Source organism: Bos grunniens, chromosome 24 (assembly GCF_055505025.1).
Source record: "Bos grunniens cultivar Pamir isolate PY7600 chromosome 24, Bosgru_T2T1.0, whole genome shotgun sequence".
NCBI lineage: Eukaryota > Metazoa > Chordata > Mammalia > Artiodactyla > Bovidae > Bos > Bos grunniens.
The window spans coordinates 61,540,652-61,559,390 of NC_141188.1; the positions used below are offsets into that span (position 1 = coordinate 61,540,652).

The window sequence follows — 18,739 nt, forward strand, 5'->3', positions numbered from 1 at the left end:
CTTGCTCCTTTTCACTCTGACTTCACTGATCAAGGCTGGGGAGCGTGGATTATCAGTAAAGTAGAAGTAAAAACCATGCTAGACTGACACAGGCGCTTCTTGACAATCCCAAGGCACGTCCTTTTTCACTTTTTTTAATCATCGAATTGTCCTAACCCTGGGGTTTCTTTCTAAAGAGACAAGAGTATTTGGATATACTGAGAAGGAGAATTAAACACGTGTGAAGACAAAAGCTGTTCCTTATAAGTGAAGTGAAAGTCGCTCAGTCATGTCCAACTCTTTGCGACCCCATGGACTATATAGTCCATGGCATTCTCCAGGCCAGAACACTGGCGTGAGTATCGTTCCCTTCTCCAGGGGATCTTCCCAACCCAGGGATCGAACCCAGAGTCTTCCACATTGCAGGCAGATTCTTTACCAGCAGAGCCACAAGGGAAGCCCAAGAATACTGGAGTGGATAGCCTTTCCCTTCTCCAGCGGATCTTCCCGACCCAGGAATTGAATCAGGGTCTCCCGCATTGCAGGTAGATTCTTTACCAGCTGAGCCACAAGGGAAGCCCTTATAGGTGAACCAGAATTGACCTTTTTGGCCGTGGGTTCCAGGCACTGGTCGTCAGGCTGCCCGGTTGATGCTCTGAGTTTAGCATCAGGCCCCGGCTCCATCGCTATGCCCAGAGGCCACGGACACAGGCAGCTGTCCTCTGAGCAAGGCCCGTGCTACCAGGGACAGTGGGTCAATGCTTATTAACAATATCCCAGAGAAAGGGGTGCCCATCAAAGTTTAGGGTGCGCAAGAACCCCTGAAGAGCTCGATGATGCAATCATTTGTCTTTTCTCTCTCTCACGGAATAAGCTGAGAAGTGCAGAAGTGGAAGTGAAGATAACGCTAAACTAAGATCGGATATGGGCTTCCCAGGTGGCACAGTGGTGAAGAATCTGCCCGCCAATGCAGGAGACGCGGGTTCAGTCCCTCGATTGGGAAGATCCCCTGGAGTAGGAAATGGCAACCCACTCCAGTATTCTTGCCTGGAAGATTCCATGAACAGAGGAGCCTGGTGGACTACAGTCCGTGGAGTCTCAAAGAGTCAGACATGACTGAGAATAGCACAGCACAAGATTGGTATTCGATAGGCCAGATGTGGAACTCGGGTTCAACAAGCACGCTGGGTGGTTTTGCTGTAGATGGTCTGTAACTAACACTTTGAGAAAAAGTGCCCCAAACTATTTAAATGGGGGGAAAGGGTGACAGGGCTCATGCACTGAAAATCAAACCTGGTCTCCAATTTTTATATTAGCTTGCTGAACGGGGAGTATGAATAAAAGAATGAATGAAATGTTTTATTCAGGAACATTTATGAAGGGAACAATCCTTGCCACAGAAGCTCTCAGTTTCTTAAAAGATGCACAAGCAGCCCCCACTTGCTCGGTAAGCATACAATAGACACATACAATAGACACATACGTCTCTATTGAGATGGGGAGGGGAGGCTGAGGTTTATTGAGCTGCTAGGCATCGTGGAGACGGGTGCCCTCCATGCTCCGCCTGGTGGAATGGAGCCAGGCCTTGAAAGAGAGATGACATTTGAGGAATGAATAAGGATTTCCCTGGTGGTTAAGGTGAGAACATTCCAGGGAGAAGGATCAAAGAGTACCAATGGACAGCCAGGCCAAAAATAATAATAATAATAATAATCCAACATATTTCCAACTCTGCTTGCTCCAGGGCTGGGCACAGGCAGAGAAATGGTGGGAGACTATTTCCTTAAGCTGCCATCAAAACCATGAATGCTTTAATACACCAAAACTCTCCCTTACCTGTCACAGGGCTGACACAGTTGCAATTTGCAGAATCACTCCGTATTTGCCACACTCGTGTTTGCAGTGGAGAAGCTACCGTGATTCGTGTCTCAGTTTTCAAGTGTACATCAGCCTCAGTCCGGGCGCTTGGCATGAGGTCACGAAGCTGGACAAGTCATCTGATTTGTCATTCAGACTCTTCCTCAGAACATCTCTAACAAGCCCTGTAGAGTGGCTGCAAGCGTTTCCATTTGTTTGCGAAGGCTAATTCCACTCACTTTTCCCCACTGATTTGCCGTTACCTTTCTCCTTGGCTGGAAGGAAGCACAAGAGTAACAGAAGCCTGGAGAAGATGCTAAGGAGAAGAGGGTAAATGTGTGTGCTTAAGGACATTCCCCAGTCATAAGTAAAAGAATCCAGCATTGTCGGTGCTGTGCATATGAATAAAAATTTAACTCTAAGGAGCAAATTTTCTTTTAAGATTTTACATGTTTTGTTTTATTTTGTTTTCCAATCCATACTGTTTTTTTCTCTTTTTTCTGTTGTTCAATTTACTTGACCTTTTTTTAAATGAATTTTATCATCAAAATAATTAGCCTCTTGAATATATATATGCATAAAGGAAAATCTAACAACCATTGAACCAGGAACAGAAAACATTATTATATAAAATACACTTCTCTGATCATATTCATTGGTCACAGTAATAAAACTGAAGACTCCTTAAAGGCCACCTACATAGCCACCAGCAATGGCCCATGATCACCTACGCATAGAAACTAGGAGTGTTTATAAACATTTATAGCAGTTTGAGAAATATTTTCTCTTTTAGCTCTAAAAACAAATTTAAACTGGGACTTGTATTTTTTTAAATTTTTTTCCATTGTGTTTTTCTAGCCAAGTCTCTTTATATTATATAAAAAACATCAGAACATAATAGATTAGAAAATAAAAGTGACTGATCCATCACAGATAATTCGAGATGCCCTGATCTAAGATAACCCTCAGACCTATGACAATAGTAATTACAACATTTTTACAGCTGACGAAGCTTCATGTTTTGCAAATATTCCCTCGATCTTGAGTGCAACCTTTCTAATTGTGAGTCTTCATTTTACAGAAGAAGAAATCCATCTCCAGAGAGGTTAAGTGAATCATTCAAAGGTCAGATAGCAATTTTGAGGCAGACCTAGTACCAAGACCTATGGCCCCTGACTCTGCGAAAGGTTTTCTTCTCTCCTACCAAAACTCAGAACCATCTCTTTAAAAAAAAAAAAAATTAAGTTTCAGAAAGCTTAAGAAAATACCAACATGAAGAAGGAATGTTTTCTAAAAAAGCTTCAGAGTGTGATTGAGTTGTATTGTTTAAAAATACTTTTCTGTTTATGCCTGACTTTCATGCCAGCAGAAATATCAGGGATCCATAATGCACACACCTCTCTTCCCATTATACAGATGGGAAAAACAGAGACCTAAAAACAGGTATCCCCAGCTTCTTGAAAGTTCTCTTTAAGCCATTTCATGTTTATAAAAGGCCTACATTAGTATCTGTTTTCACTAACCCCAAAAGAATCTAAAGAGGAGTTTTGCTTTTAGGAAAAGAGGTGAAACAAAAAATAGCAGTCTGCATGCGTTTCGCAGCCAGCCCTTGGAGGCATCCTGCAGCCTCAACCATAAGAACGGCGCCACCAAGCCCCTTGCCCGGAACTAGGAACTACACTCGGCCGCTCAGCAACCCGCCCTGTAGCTTTCTACCGCAGGAGCCTCTGTGCTTTGTCCCTCCTTAAGCATCGGTCGGCGAGATGAATCTTAAGGTAATTGTTCCTCTGCTTTCCTGCTCCCCTAACATGCCCAGATCTGTGGTGGAATTGTGGCGAAAATGAAAAGAAGATGGTTGCCCCTGTCTTTGGGGAGTTTATAGTCCAGCTAGGGTGATCATAAAGAATGTACTTAAAACAGTCCCAGAGTCCTTTGGGATGAACGTAAAGCAGCAGTGGCTGAAAGACGGAGCAAGGCTGCGAGGCACGTCGGAAGGTTTTCACCAGAGCCCCGCGTGGGAAGCTCATTAAGCGGTGTACTTTCCATGGGCTTCCCAGGTGGAGCTAGTGGTAAAGAACCAGCCTGCCAATGCAGAAGACACAAGAGACCTGGGTTTGATCCCTGGGTTGGGAAGATGCCCCGGAGGAGGGCATGGTAACCCACTCCAGTACTCTTGCCTGGAGAATCCCACGAACAGAGGAGCCTGGTGGGCTACGGTCCCCAGCATTGCAAAGAGTCGGACATGACTGAAGTGACTTAGAATGCACACACATGTACTTTCTATGATCCCCAAATCCTCCAACTAAGGAATTCTACCCTCCATCAAATAACAGTGTAACAAGGAGGCTGTGGTATCATTCTTTCCACTGTAGCTAATAAATAGGGGGCAGAACAAAAGAGCATTTTTCAAGGTTAAGAATTTAGATTAGGAAAAAATGAGTCGTCAGTAAAATAAAAACACAGCATCCCTTTAATGTACTGGGTTTGCCCTGGAAACGAACAGGGATCATTCTGTTGTTTTTGAGATTGCATCCAAGTACTACATTTCGGACTCTTTTGTTGAGTACATCATGCAAAATGCCAGGCTGGATGAAGCACAAGCTGGAATCAAGATTGCTGGGAGAAATATCAACAACCTCAGCTATGCAGATGATACCACCCTTATGGCAGAGAGTGAAGAGGAACTAAAAAGCCTCTTGATGAAAGTGAAAGAGGAGAGTGAAAAAGTTGGCTTAAAGCTCAACATTCAGAAAACTAAAATCATGGCATCTGGTCCCATCACTTCATGGGAAATAGATGGGGAAACAGTGCCAGACTTTCTTTTTTGGGGCTCCAAAATCACTGCAGATGGTGACTGCAGCCATGAAATTAAAAGACGCTTACCCCTTGGAAGGAAAGTAATGACCAAACTAGATAGCATATTCAAATACAGAGACATTACTTTGCCAACAAAGGTCCGTCTAGTCAAGGCTATGGTTTTTCCAGTGGTCATGTATGGATGTGAGAGTTGGACTGTGAAGAAGGCTGAGCGCAAAAGAATTGATGCTTTTGAAGTGTGGTGTTGGAGAAGACTCTTGAGAGTCCCTTGGACTGCAAGGAGATGCAACCAGTCCATCCTAAATGAGACCAGTCCTGGGTGTTCATTGGAAGGACTGATGCTGAGGCTGAAACTCCAGTACTTTGTCCACCTCATGCGAAGAGTTGACTCATTGGAAAAGACTCATGCTGGGAAGGATTGGGGGCAGGAGGAGAAGGGGACGACAGAGGACGAGATGGCTGGATTGCATCACTGACTTGATGGACGTGAGTCTGAGTGAACTCTGGGAGTTGGTGATGGACAGGGAGGCCTGGTGTGCTGCAATTCATGGGGTGGCAAAGAGTTGGACACAACTGAGTGACTGAACTGAACTGAACTGAACTGAATGTACTGGGTATTATTTTAATTAACAAATGAAAAGGCATGCTTCAATACCTTTCAACTACTTTTGTTCTTGCAGCTGAAAGGGTGTAAATCGAATATTCGTGTGACTCAAGGTGATGCTTATTTTCTGGGCTTTCGCTACATGTCAGAGAGAATAATGACTTATTGTGGATTTATGAAGAACGTCTATAAAATTTTATTTTATCTTACTTAAATCAAGAGTCAGGGAATTTGTCCCACTGGATGGTGGTAACAGCCTTTTATCACATCAGAGTTGGTGGTAGCTTACAGAGGAGAAATTGGCCTTCAGTGGTGTGTGACTTCGTGACCTAAATAAAGTGAGATGGATATCCCTCCTCTGGGTAATCCTTTATGTTGTTGTTGTTGTTTTAAAGATAGAAAGAAGGAAAAGAAAGTACCAGTCAAACTCATCTTCATTCAGTGTGGTGTTACTGAGATTATGCAGTGCAGTGCCAAAGTGGGATTACCTTAGAATCGCTAAGAACTGCAGTTTGAGTCCAACTCACAAGGGCTATCTCTATAATCACTTTAAATTAATGAAAATTCTGTATATTGGTAACTTAACCATTAGGCAAAACAAAGGAAAAGAAAAAACATGATAAAGCCGGGACTACAGGAACGTTTTGGGAATGGGTCATTCTGAATAGCTAAGGCAGAGCTTAGATTTTTACATCTTTAAGCATCTAAACTATATTATTTTAGAGAAAGAAAAAAGAGAAAGTGAAGTCCTTCAGTCATGTCCAACTCTGTGGGACCCCATGGACTGTGGCTTAGCAGGCTCCTCCAACCATGGAATTTTCCAGGCAAGAGTACTGCAGTGGGTTGCCATTTCCTTCTCCAGGGGATCTTCCCGACCCAACGATTAAACCCAGGTCTCCCGCATTGCGGGCAGACACTTTGCCATCTGAGCCATCAGTGATTTGGACAGAAATCCCATTTTCTTACTAGGGGAAGCCTCTGCCTCCAGACTTTGTCTCCTCCCTTAGGGCATATAACCTCCCATCTAGAAATTTCCACATGTGCCTGCCACCCAAGGACTTTGTCCCTGCCTCAGCTCCTGGGCGCAGCCAGCGCTGTCTGATCCAGCTTTGCCTCGCCCGGAGGAGGTGATCGGTAACCTTTGTGGGATGCCCTTACCGCTGCCCTTACCGTGACTGCTCCGGCGCCTTCACAGAGGTTCTCTCGGTGAGGAGTCAGACGTCATTATGAACATCCATTGTTGAAGTGGACTACACGGCAGAGATTCCCCCGGCTTCTACTCAGGGTTGCAGGACTTTGGCCCCTATTAGATGGTCCCAGATGCTGTGGGTTTTTAGATTCCTATATCAAGTATTGGAGTTTTTGTTGTTTTTATCTGCAGATAAAGGAGACCACTGCACTCTTTTCAGATGCTCTGGCACACTGGTAGATTTCTAGTGATAAGTCCTGTGAGTAAAAAGGGCCCAGTGAGTAAAAACATGAACCTTAATGAAAGAATTTTGTAAACTCTCTCCTGCTGGCTCAGAAGCACACACCTCCACCTCTTTTTTAAGTTTTTTTTTTTTTTTGATTCTCAAATATGCATAAGAGAAAGGAGGCTATTGATTACGTAGTTGGGAGGTCACATTTTCCAAACCTAAATGCTCTTGTAGTTATAGTCCAGTTTACAGATTCCTAGAAATCGAGTCTCTTAGTGTCAATGTTCTCTTGGAACTCATGGATTCTATAAACATGTAAGCTACGAACATTGTAAAAGTCGTACTTCAACCTTTAATATCACGAATCTTTTTAAAATTAATTATTTTAATTGGAGGAAAATTACTTTACAATATCTTCGTGGTTTCTGCAGTACATCAACATGAATCAACCACAGGTATACCTGTGTCCCCGCCATTCTGAACCCCTCTCCAACCTCCCTCCCCACCAACAAATTTTCAACTCCTTACAAAATGGAACTGACCTTGGAGGATTTATGTGTTTAATATTTATAAAGTATTTTAAACTCCTTAGGTAAAAACTTTCTGGTAGAGATATTGGAGTTTCACTTTCACATTTATAGCTTTTAGGAAGACAGCACTGGTCAGAACACTGCACATTTTGAACCTCTTACAGCTCTCATGCCCATGGTCTAATTTGATCACCATGATGGTCATTCATAAATACAAATGATTGCGAGATCTGTATCCATGAATCTGTAATACTAAATTCTCAAACCTCACTTGGTTCTAAAAAACTGGCCTCCTGAATTTTCCTGTCCGAGATATTATTCATTTCTTGTGTAAATGTCAGACGCCAGAGAAAAACAAACTCCCATCCTGCCGCTTGGTGTGAAGCAAGGAATCTAAACCAGCATCATTAGTGAGCTCGGTCTTGGTGGTAAGCACTTCAAATACTGAGCATGTTTTTCCAAGCTAGAAGGAAAGGGCTTCTGCTGCCTTTACAGCCTTCTTTTGACCATTTTAAGTTTCCTTGGACTTTATAATAGTACATCAGCTATGTCATTAAGAACGTTTAATGTTTTACATATGAATGTGGCATGCATTATTTCTCTAAGATATATGTGAAAGAACTGGACATGCCTATAAATTCTTGTGCTTTTTAATAACAAATATTTGATATTTTTAAAGAATAGCAAACGTCATTGCTGGGGGCCTAGGTTCGATCACTGGTTGGAGAACTAAGATCCTGTAAGCTGCATGATGTAACCAAAAAAAATTTTTTTTTAATAGCAACTGGTATAGGTTACAACAATAATGGGAGTTGTATTTCTTAATTTTTAATGTGAAATTAGTCTATAATGAGTAGTTAGCATCTCTGATTTAGGCACGCCTTAATTATAATTTTAAAGCTTTTGTTATACAGCTTTGTCTAGAAAAATCTGAATACTATTTTGAAATTTATAATACTGCTGCGCACGCACACACACACACACACACGCACACAACTTTCCATAATTTGTTTCTAATTTCACTTCCAGTAGTGAAACAAAGCAGGAAAAGTGCACAAAGGAATCTCTTGTTGCATGGTTGTATTTTACTTAAAGATTATCTAGTAATTGTTATTTTACACAATGCTAAATTATTGTAAAAAAACTGGAATTACTGAAGATGTTTGTGAGAAAACAGGATGAATATATTAGGACTCAAAAAGGCAAAAATCAGTTCCTAATTCTTTGTATACTAAGGGCCATCTGGGGCATAATGTAAGAGGTACCTCCAGGATTGTAAAGTAATTTCAGAGAAGAAGAGAGGAATAAGAAAATGGGTCTATTGTGTGTCTTAGTATAAAGGGCTTCTCTAGCCTTTTTAGAAAAGGTGCACATTTTAAAAAATGTTTTCCTGTTATGCAGAGCAAGGGAACATCCTAAAGGAGTCTGCAATCCATGAGAAGGTGAGAAGAGGCCTGAGGGGGCCTTTAATAGTGTTTCACCTGCTCTCAAACAGCAGACGGAGAAGAACGAGCAAGTGCCCCAAAGCTCTGAACCCAGAGAGGCAAAGCCGGGACGAAAGGAGGCCAAGCAGGGCCCTATGGGAATCAGATTTTACACACACAAGGAAGTACACCTACCTGCTGTGTAAGGTTTCTATGGCTGCTGTCACTAACTGCTACTTAGTAGCTTAACAGAGTGCACACTTATTGTCTCACAGGTCTGTAGTTCAGACGTCTAAATGGGTCTCACACCCAAAATAAAGGTGCCAGCCGAGCTGCCTTTTTGTCTTTCTCTGGTGGCCCAGACGGTAAAGAATCTGTCCACAGCACAGGATAACCCAGGATGGCAGTCTGATTTGAAGGCCGGTGGATGAACCACCGTAACTGGGTCTGCTTCCTCAGCTCCTCCTTTGCGGTGTAACATGACATATGCTGGGGATAAGGATGTGGCATCTTTGGCTGGGGGGTCAGTGGGGAATTAGTCTATCGATCACACTCTTTCTCTTTCTTATTTAATAACGTGTTTGTTAGGAAATCCGATCTATTTTCCACATGTTGATACCACAGGTATTTTAGATAACTGACAAATGGGGACTAAGAGAAGTGCTGTTTCAGTAAGGAGCGAAGCAGCCAGTGACTATAAACAGAGCCAACATGCACTTTTAGGGTAAATAAGTAATCCTAGAAATTATAAAGACAGATGCAATAGATAATATTTTTAAAACAAATTTTAAGTATATGTGGATATAGAAAAAGTCCTGGATGACTACTCTGTTGGGTTAATACCATCACATCTGAAAACCAGATGATGTTAAAAAAAAATTATTAGGCTAATATTACATATCACATCTCTTAATAACACAGTAGTAACCAATTACATTTAAAGTATAATACACTATTTAATAAACTTCCAAAAACCTTCTTGTGGGGAAGAAGGAAAACATTTTTTAAATGTCAATGAAGAAGCAAAATTTATAACCAAGACACAGAGTTCACACAAAGCCATCCTGAGAGAGTAGAACAGGGACGAGTTCTTTTCCAGAAGACAAACAAGTTCCAGATTAGCTAGGAATTCTGTATGTTTTCACATTCTATTAGCTCCATAGAAAAGCTGCCCCTAGCATTTAATAATTTATAAGCCTAATTGCACTCATCTCACATGCTAGTAAAGTAAGGCTCAAAATTCTCCAAGCCAGGCTTCAGCAATATGTGAACTGTGAACTTCCTGATGTTCAAGCTGGCTTTAGAAAAGGCAGAGGAACCAGAGATCAAATTGCCAACATCTGCTGGATCATGGAAAAACCAAGAGAGTTCCAGAAAAACATTTATTTCTGCTTTATTGACCATGCTAAAGCCTTTGACTGTGTGGATCACAATAAACTGTGGAAAATTCTGAAAGAGATGGGAATACCAGACCACCTGACCTGCCTCTTGAGAAATCTGTATGCAGGTCAGGAAGCAACACTTAGAACTGGACATGGAACAACAGACTGGTTCCAAATAGGAAAAGGAGTATGTCAAGGCTGTATATTATCACCCTGTTTATTTAACTTCTATGCAGAGTACATCATGAGAAATGCTGGACTGGAAGAAGCACAAGCTGGAATCAAGATGGCCGGGAGAAATATCAGTAACCTCAGATATGCAGATAACACCACCCTTATGGCAGAAAGTGAAGAGGAACTAAAAAGCCTCTTGATGAAAGTGAAAGTGGAGAGTGAAAAAGTTGGCTTAAAGCTCAACATTCAGAAAATGAAGATCATGGCATGTGGTCCCATGACTTCATGGCAAATAGATGGGGAAACAGTGGAAACAGTGTCAGACTTTATTTTTTTGGGCTCCAAAATCACTGCAGATGGTGACTGCAGCCATGAAATTAAAAGACACTTACTTCTTGGAAGGAAAGTTATGACCAACCTAGATAGCATATTCAAAAGCAGAGACATTACTTTGCCAACAAAGTTTCGTCTAGTCAAGGCGATGGTTTTTCCTGTGGTTATGTATGGATGGGAGAGTTGGACTGTGAAGAAGGCTGAGCGCCAAAGAATTGATGCTTTTGAACTGTGGTGTTGGAGAAGACTCTCGAGAGTCCCTTGGACTGCAAGGAGATCCAACCAGTCCGTTCTGAAGGAGATCAGCCCTGGGATTTCTTTGGAGGGAATGATGCTAAAGCTGAAACTCCAGTACTTTGGCCACCTGATGTGAAGAGTTGACTCATTGGAAAAGACTCTGATGCTGGGAGGGATGGGGGGCAGGAGGATAAGGGGACGACAGAGGATGAGATGGCTGTATAGCATCACTGACTTGATGGACGTGAGTCTGGGTGAACTCCGGGAGTTGGTGATGGACAGGGAGGCCTGGCGTGCTGTGATTCATGGGGTCGCAAAGAGTCAGACACGACTGAGGGACTGAACTGAACTGAAGCCTAATTTATAATAAGTAATAATTTTACTGAAAACAAGTTCTAAAATACAGATAGTTCTTAGGACCTGAAAATGTTCTATAGAAACTATAATTTGTGGGTTGAATTTAAAACAAAGAAGCAAGAGGAAAAAGTCTAGCAGGGCCGCCTGTTGAGGAGGCCTGCCGTGCGTGAGATCGGCCTGTATTTCAAACAGCAGTGCTACAGGAGTGGGTAGCATTTAAATTCCACAGTTAAAAGTGTGGAAACTGAGGCTCAAAGGAGTTGCATCATTTATCTAAGTTCCAGTAACCTGCAGCGACAGAAGTAGAATCTGAACACAGATTTGCTGACTGGAAAGTCCATGCTCAACTCCAGGCTACTTCCCTGAATCAGAAGAAAATATGCTCTATGGATTTCTAATCTCTTTAGTTATAGATATCTCTTTAATTATAATAAACTTCTAATGTGAGTACAGGACTCTTTGCATAATATATAGTCAAATTAAGTATTCTCTTTCAAATGTACAGCTTAGATGTTAGTGGTTATAAGCTAAGTCTAGTAGTTTTAGGTAATATATTTTAAAACAGATATATGTCCTACGTTTAAATTTTCATTTCCAAGAATTGTCTCTTAATTGTGCATTTGTACAACTAAGAATTTCTTACCAACTGTGGTGCCGGAGAGGACTCTTGAGAGTCCCTTGGACAGCAAGGAGATCAAACCAGTCAATCTGAAAGGATATCAGTCCTGAATATTCATTGAAAGGACTGATGCTGAAGCTCCAATACTTTGGCCACCTAAGGAGAAGAGCCAGCTCCTTGGAAAAAATCCTGATGCTGGGAAACACTGAGGGCAGGAGGAGAAGGGGGCGACAGAGGATGAGATGGTTGGATGGCATCACCGACTCAATGGACATGAGTTTGAGCAAACTCTAGGAGACAGTAAAGGACAGGGAAGCCTGGCGTGCTGCAGTCCACGGGGCCACAGAGTCAGACACGACTTAGTGACTGAACACGATAACAAAGAGTGTCTGCTCTCGTCAGGACTGTTAAGACTTAACAAGAGCTTGCTCTGCTGTTTTGATATATGAAGTCCGTTGTGCTGGAGAAATAAAACGCAAAGTTTCTCATCTTGAGGGTAGTGCTTCTTCTCTAAGGATGCCCTAAGATTGATGGGAGACTTGCTTCCTGGCATGTCTCTCCACACGGCATTTGGAGTATTATTGATTTAGTAATTTAGGTTGTTTTAAAATGAACACATCTATACTTGAGGTCCAGTTAAGTCTAATACCCTCTGAGTGTAGGACAGCTTTTATAACTGATATTATATGATCACATATTAATTTTTTATTTGCAGTTTTATCTGCTCCAATAGTTCATCACCATTAAAAGTGTCTTCTTTAAAAAGCACAACTATTCAGTGACAGATCCGTTTTAACTTGAAAACCGTCATCAGGACATTCTTTTACAAGAACAGTGGCCTCTTCTCCAACTAGAAAAGTATTAGACAAGACAGGTAGCTCCAGTAGTAATTACTGATGGGTGAAAAAATCCACTGAACAACAAAAGGGCCCTTTTTAATACAATTCTTTATTGATAAGACTATAATTTCATGCCGAATCTTGTGGATTAAGAATGAATTTTAAGGACAAGAAATATTCATCAAAAAGAGCTTGCCTTGAGTTTGACCTCGCTAGGTTTGGGGAAAATGGGAGTCCATCGCCTGCAGTCAACGTGCCGCCTGTGCCCTCGTCAGTGAGCGCGCCTTCCGTTGTAACTGACGGGACGGAGCAGGGGCCAGCATTTCTTCATTAGTGCTGGCCAGCTTGCTTCGGGTTTTTGTTTCCTACTGGAAAAAAATTAACTGCTGATAATGAAATGGTTTCTGTCTTGTTATAGGTGTTGTACAGTGACTCACTACAGCCTTCTTCGGGATTGCCATCCATATTATCGGGGCATGGCATTTACTGAACCGAGGAGCCTAGACTCAAGGAAATGAGGGCACGCAGAGTTTGCAATCCATTTGTATGCATGGATATAAAATATACATTTCCTTGCATACGAGGAGGAAAAAAATCTTTTTAATAGAACTAAAAAGAAAAATGAGGTATTTTCTACCCCAGATACCCACGCCCTGTGTGTCATTACACAAAACTGACTGACAGCTGCCCGGAGGGCTCAGTTTCAGGAAAGACTAATAAACGGCAAATGCAAAGAGCTCATTAGGAGCTAGAAGCAATGACTTTATGTAACCTACAGCTAACCTTGCGACAAATAAGACTATTGGCCTTACGTTTTCCAAACGGCCTCCCTTCTTTCATTACGGGATAGGAATACACACTGCTACAAGTCAGCATGTCTAATAGAGGATTCCAGCAGAGAAAGGCCACCTGTAAACAGATGAGTTATTCAGAAATGCACTGACTTCAAGAACAATATTTCAGTTGCAGTCATTCCCTCCTGATGCTTGAAGGTCATGTATTTAAAAATCCCTGTGGAAATAAAATTGCAAGTTGAGAAACTATCTCTGTAGAAAACAGGAGTTGGAGGTCAGAGTCAGGAACAAACCTGTAAGAGTCCTTGTGTTTTCACTCACTGGGTATTTGTGCGTGTGTAAATGTGTGTGTGTGTATAAATAGTGCACGCTAGATATAGTTAACAAAGAAGTTTCATTTGTTTTAAAATTTGAAACAACGAGCTTTATACTATTAATTTTTACTTGTCCTTCCTACTTCTATTTTCCCCATAATTTCAAAGTCCTAGATTTTGTTTTACTTAGCTATACACAATATCCATGCTAAAACATTGTGTCCTCTGATCCATTAAAGTGTTCAACTCATTTCTAATTTGATAATCCCTTATTAGTAAAAAGGAAAATATTTTATAATAGAATGTATTTCAATGTGTAAATGTTCGGGGAAGACTTCACTAGAAGACCAAAAATGTCTCCTAAAATTTCCCCAATGGAATGGGTGCCCCCAACAGGTCCCCTGATTTAGATCTGAGGCCGCTGCTTATTGTCATATGCATAAAATTGATTTTTGCACTGGGGTAGTGGTTGGGGTAGAAAAAATTCAGTTATGTTCTCTGACTTTAAAAATTGTATGAAACCCAAATGTCAGTGTCCATAAAGTTTTATTGCAACACAGCTACACTCTGCTGGTGTAGGAAATGGCAACCCACTCCAATATTCTTGCCTGAGAATCCCATGGACAGAGGAGCCTGGCAGGCTACAGTCCATGGGGTCACAAAGAGTTGGACATCACTGAGCTACTTACACAGAAACCTAGGTTAGTTGAGAGTGACTGAAGCCCTAGTGTGGAATAAATATTGTATAATTTACTAACAAATATTTATGTGCACGCATGCGTCACATTGCATCCCCATGGACTGTAGCCTGTGGACTGTGACCCTATGGACCCTATGGACTCCTCTGATCATGGGATTCTCCAGGCAAAAACATCAGAGTGGGCGGCCATGCTCTCCTCCAGGGGATCTTCCCGACTCAAGGATCAAACCCATGTCTCTTATATCTCCTGCACTGGCAGACAGGCTCTTTACCACTAATGCCACCTGGGAAGCCCATAAATATTTATATATATAAATTGGTCATAAACTAACGAATACTTTCTCTAACTCTATAGTCCCTTTTTCCAATGGGGAAGCAGTCTGGCCTCAAATCAGACCCAGAGGAAGTAAAAAGGAGTTACATATTGACTTAAGAAAAGTGCTGAAATTATGAGTCATTTGATAATAAGGAGTCATATAATCCTTATAAACATATTTTATTTGTTGACCTGAATACCATATGTCATCCATTTTAGAATGTTCTTAATATAATAAACTTCTGGGATGCAGTTCTAACCTGCAAATATTTTACAAAGAAGCTTCAGAATAGCACATTGGCGTGTGCCCTCCATCCCTAAAATAGAGTAGGGCCACCAAGCTTGTAGGCCAATCACGAGGTGTGAAATCGACTCACTTCCGAGTCTATTCCAGCAGATCCTGTCCACACGTCAAATGAATGCATCAATCTATACATAGCAGTTTGTTCCTTATCCTGATTTTACTATCAAATGGATAAAAGATATTAATACAGACAGCACTACTCAACTCTCTAAAGGCAGCATTTTTATAAACCATCCAGTCCCTTTCTAAAGAAAAACAATCAAGGTTATATACCATGATGAATTTTCACATATACACTTTCATGAGTTTTAGTTTACATTTGAATATAAAATATTGTCATCTATCTATTATTTTTTCCCTCAGAAAGTCCCTTTCTTCAAACTGCCAGTAGTATTTTTTGTATTATCTAAGAGATAGTTTTCTAGTATTAAATATGAAACACAAACGGATAGCTTCTTAGGTGTTGATTCTCTTGGAAACTGAAGATTTCTAATCTGATCTTTGCCTTAAGAAGAGTTGTCTTTTATTGGATGTGTTACTAGCAGTTCTAATTAATCTTTTATTATTAAAATACGTACTCTGTGTGTGTGTGTTTGAGAGAGAGAGGGAGAAAGGCAGAGACAGAGACAAAATGGGAGAGACAGAGACGAAGAAGAAGAAGACAAAATAATGCTAAAGGCTTTGAACTTTACTGGTAAGAAAAGTTATTCTGCTGACAGTTTCTCTATGGCAAAAAAAAAAAAAATGCAAGTCTCACATATGTGTTTGAAGGTTTAACTTTAACTTATTCACGTGTTTCTTTAAATTACATGTGAGTTATTTCAGGATGTAACATCCCCCAGTCAGAAAGATAATGGTTAGGAATAGGTGTGTGTATGCATGGAGCTGCTTATTTATAGAGAAGAGGCATCAGAGGGGACAATGGCATAAACTAAGAGATTCTGCTAGGGTACCATTAAAAAGCACTGTTAGTTGGATTAGCTGTTCTGGATAAAGACTAAGCTGATACAACAACCATAAAAACACAGAATAGAAGTTTATTTCTCTTTTATAACAATTATAAAGTGAAGCAGGCCTGCTCTGTGTGGTCATTCAGAGACATGCTTGTTCTTTGCAACTTGGAACCTTCAGAATATATACATGGTTGAGTTCACCTCCTCATCATCTTACCAGTCTACAGTTCTCATCGGCCAAGTAGGAAAAGGAAATCTGCAACCAGCAGTTCCACTCTAGGCAATTACTTGCAGAAGTCACACTTGGTCCTTGATTTATGTTTCACTGAAGAAAACTGAGTCTCAGGACCACATCCAGCTGCAAAGGAGTCTGGGAAATGTGGTACCAGGACAGTCACTTACCCGGATGAACCCTATTACAAGGCAAAGGAGTCTGGGAAACGTGGTACCGGAGCAGTCACATACCCAGATGAACCCTAGTACAAGGCAACAGGGAAACAGTGCTGGGAGAAACCAGCAGGTGCTTATCTGAGCACCTCCTTATGCTGCTGCTGCTAAGTCGCTTCAGTCGTGTCTGACTCTGTGCGACCCCATAGACGGCAGCCCTCTAGGCTCCCCCGTCCCTGGGATTCTCCAGGCAAGAACACTGGAGTGGGTTGCCATTTCCTTCTCCAATGCGTGAAAGTGAAAAGTGAAAGTGAAGTCGCTCAGTCGTGTCTGACTCTTAGCAACCCCATGGACTGCAGCCTTCCAGGCTCCTCCGTCCATGGGTTTATGGGTTCCCTGGGAATGCGTTTGTCTGTGCTTTTGCTTGACTGAAGTGTAGTTGACTGACTGAAGTGTAGCTGACTGCCGTCATTCTGTCGGTTTCAGGTGTACAACATAGTGATTTGTCTTTTTATAGATGATACTCCTGGAGGAGGGCGTGGCCACCCACTCCAGTGTTCTTTCCTGGAGAATTCCAAGGACAGAGGAGCCTGGCAGATCGCAGTCCATGAGATCTCCAAGAGTTGGACACGACTGCGTGGCTAACACTACTGCACCACTACATATTATACTCCACTTAGAGTTATTGTAAACTATTAGCTATATTGCCTGTGCTGTGCCTTATATCCTTGTATCTTATTTATTTTATACCTAGTAGTTTGTACCTCTTAACTCCCTTCCCCTATCGTGCCCTTCCCCCTGTCCTTCTTTATCTGTTTTTACACTGTGACTCAAAATCCCTTCCTTGAGGGAAGAAACTGCTTTGGCTCTATGTTACTCTTCACCCCAGAGACCTGCACATATTAGACCACTAACTATCTTTGCATTAGATTGAGTCTAAGTCCCAACAAATAATCGGTTATTTAGTTCACATTTTTTGAAATGTGAGGTATCCCTTTAAGGAAAGGTCTGCCCGGGAAGGAGAAATTTGTATCTTTGCCCAACAGGACACGTCTGTGGGGAGTCTCGTCATCTATTCCACTGATGCCCTTGCCTTCATTGTAGATTATCAAGTCAGGAGAGCTCTGCTCACTTCAGGAATGACTAAAATGCTAAATGGAAGATTGCTCACCACAGGTTCGTTCTACCAGGATCAGATTAAATACTAAGTATTCAAAATTAAAACTTAACACAGTAGAATTATGGCATAACTTCACTGTCAAAATTATGTTGACTTTGGTTAGCTGATGTATTAGTCAGGTTCTCCAGAGAAACAAAACAAATAAGAAGTGTGTGTGTGTACACACATATATAGGCAGGCGAAAACCCATGTCCCAGCTCAAAGACCAATGTCGAAGCTCAAAGGCAGAAAGAAAACTCCCTCTCACTCAGCCTTTTGTTCTATTCAGGCCTTCAAAAGAGTGGCTGCCAACGCACACTGGGGAGGGCAAGCTACTTTATTCAGTCCACTGATTCAAATGTTAGTTCATCCAGACACATCCCCATAGACCCACCCAGAATAATGTCTAACCAATATGTTGGCACCTTTTTAAGTTAGCACATAAAATTAACCAGCACTACTGATGGCTATCTTTATTCTCTTTAGGAAAAGCTCTGAATTTGATCAAATATGACAAAACTACCAGGTAGACAGTGAGGAAAACAGTTTTGCTTTTCTTTCTTTCTTTCTTTTTAATTTCTAAAGGACTGGCATTTGGCACATCAGCTGAGGTGTGACTTGGAATATATTTTAAGGAAACAGCCACACTCCAAGGACAATTAATGTGAGACACTCAGGGCTGCATACCAAGAATAGCATATACACCTCAAATAGCCAGTCTGAGAGAACATGTAGCGATTACAGACAATCTTGTGATAAATTTGGATAGTGGCCCTTTTCTCTCCCTTTCAGCAGTTTTCTCATAATATAAAAGACTTTCTGAAACACCTGGATAAATATGATATAAAATAAAAATTCAAGAGTAACATCCACAGTTAGGATTTTCTCCCTTATGAAAATCCAATTTGAGAGCTTTTAGGCTGTCCGTATCTCTTGAAATGATGTATAAAAATGATAATGACACAGACTAACACAGACAATCATTTCGGATAATTATGGCACAAGAGTGGATTTCTTTTATTCCAATTGGCTATTTTAATTGATCAGATAAGCCTAATAACCAAGCAATTTCTACTTAATTTGTATTAGGCACATATAATTTCAGCAGCCTAGAAGCATCATTATGCTCCTTAAAAAAAAAAAAATTGTTAAGGCTCTTAGGGAAACTGTAATATCAAAATTTTAATGACTTTATTGAGGGCACCAAAGCTTAAAGCATTAACAGAAAAATCCCTTCATAGT

The 18,739-nt window shown here is 41.2% G+C and overlaps 1 protein-coding gene and 1 long non-coding RNA gene across 2 annotated transcripts in view; one reads left to right on the forward strand and one right to left on the reverse strand.

Moving 5' to 3' along the window:
- Nucleotides 1-18,739, forward strand: part of CDH20 (cadherin 20) — a 219,903-nt gene that overhangs the window by 30,376 nt on the left and 170,788 nt on the right. The gene's annotated exons all lie outside the window — the stretch shown is intronic.
- The window catches only part of LOC147346398 (uncharacterized), a 187,103-nt gene continuing 169,835 nt past the window's right edge, over nucleotides 1,472-18,739 (reverse strand). Inside the window, exons 3-4 of the long non-coding RNA XR_015154159.1 lie at nucleotides 6,428-6,703; nucleotides 1,472-2,111 (exon numbers count right to left, since the gene is read on the reverse strand). This is a non-coding gene — a long non-coding RNA (uncharacterized LOC147346398). The remainder of the gene's footprint in view (nucleotides 2,112-6,427; nucleotides 6,704-18,739) is intronic.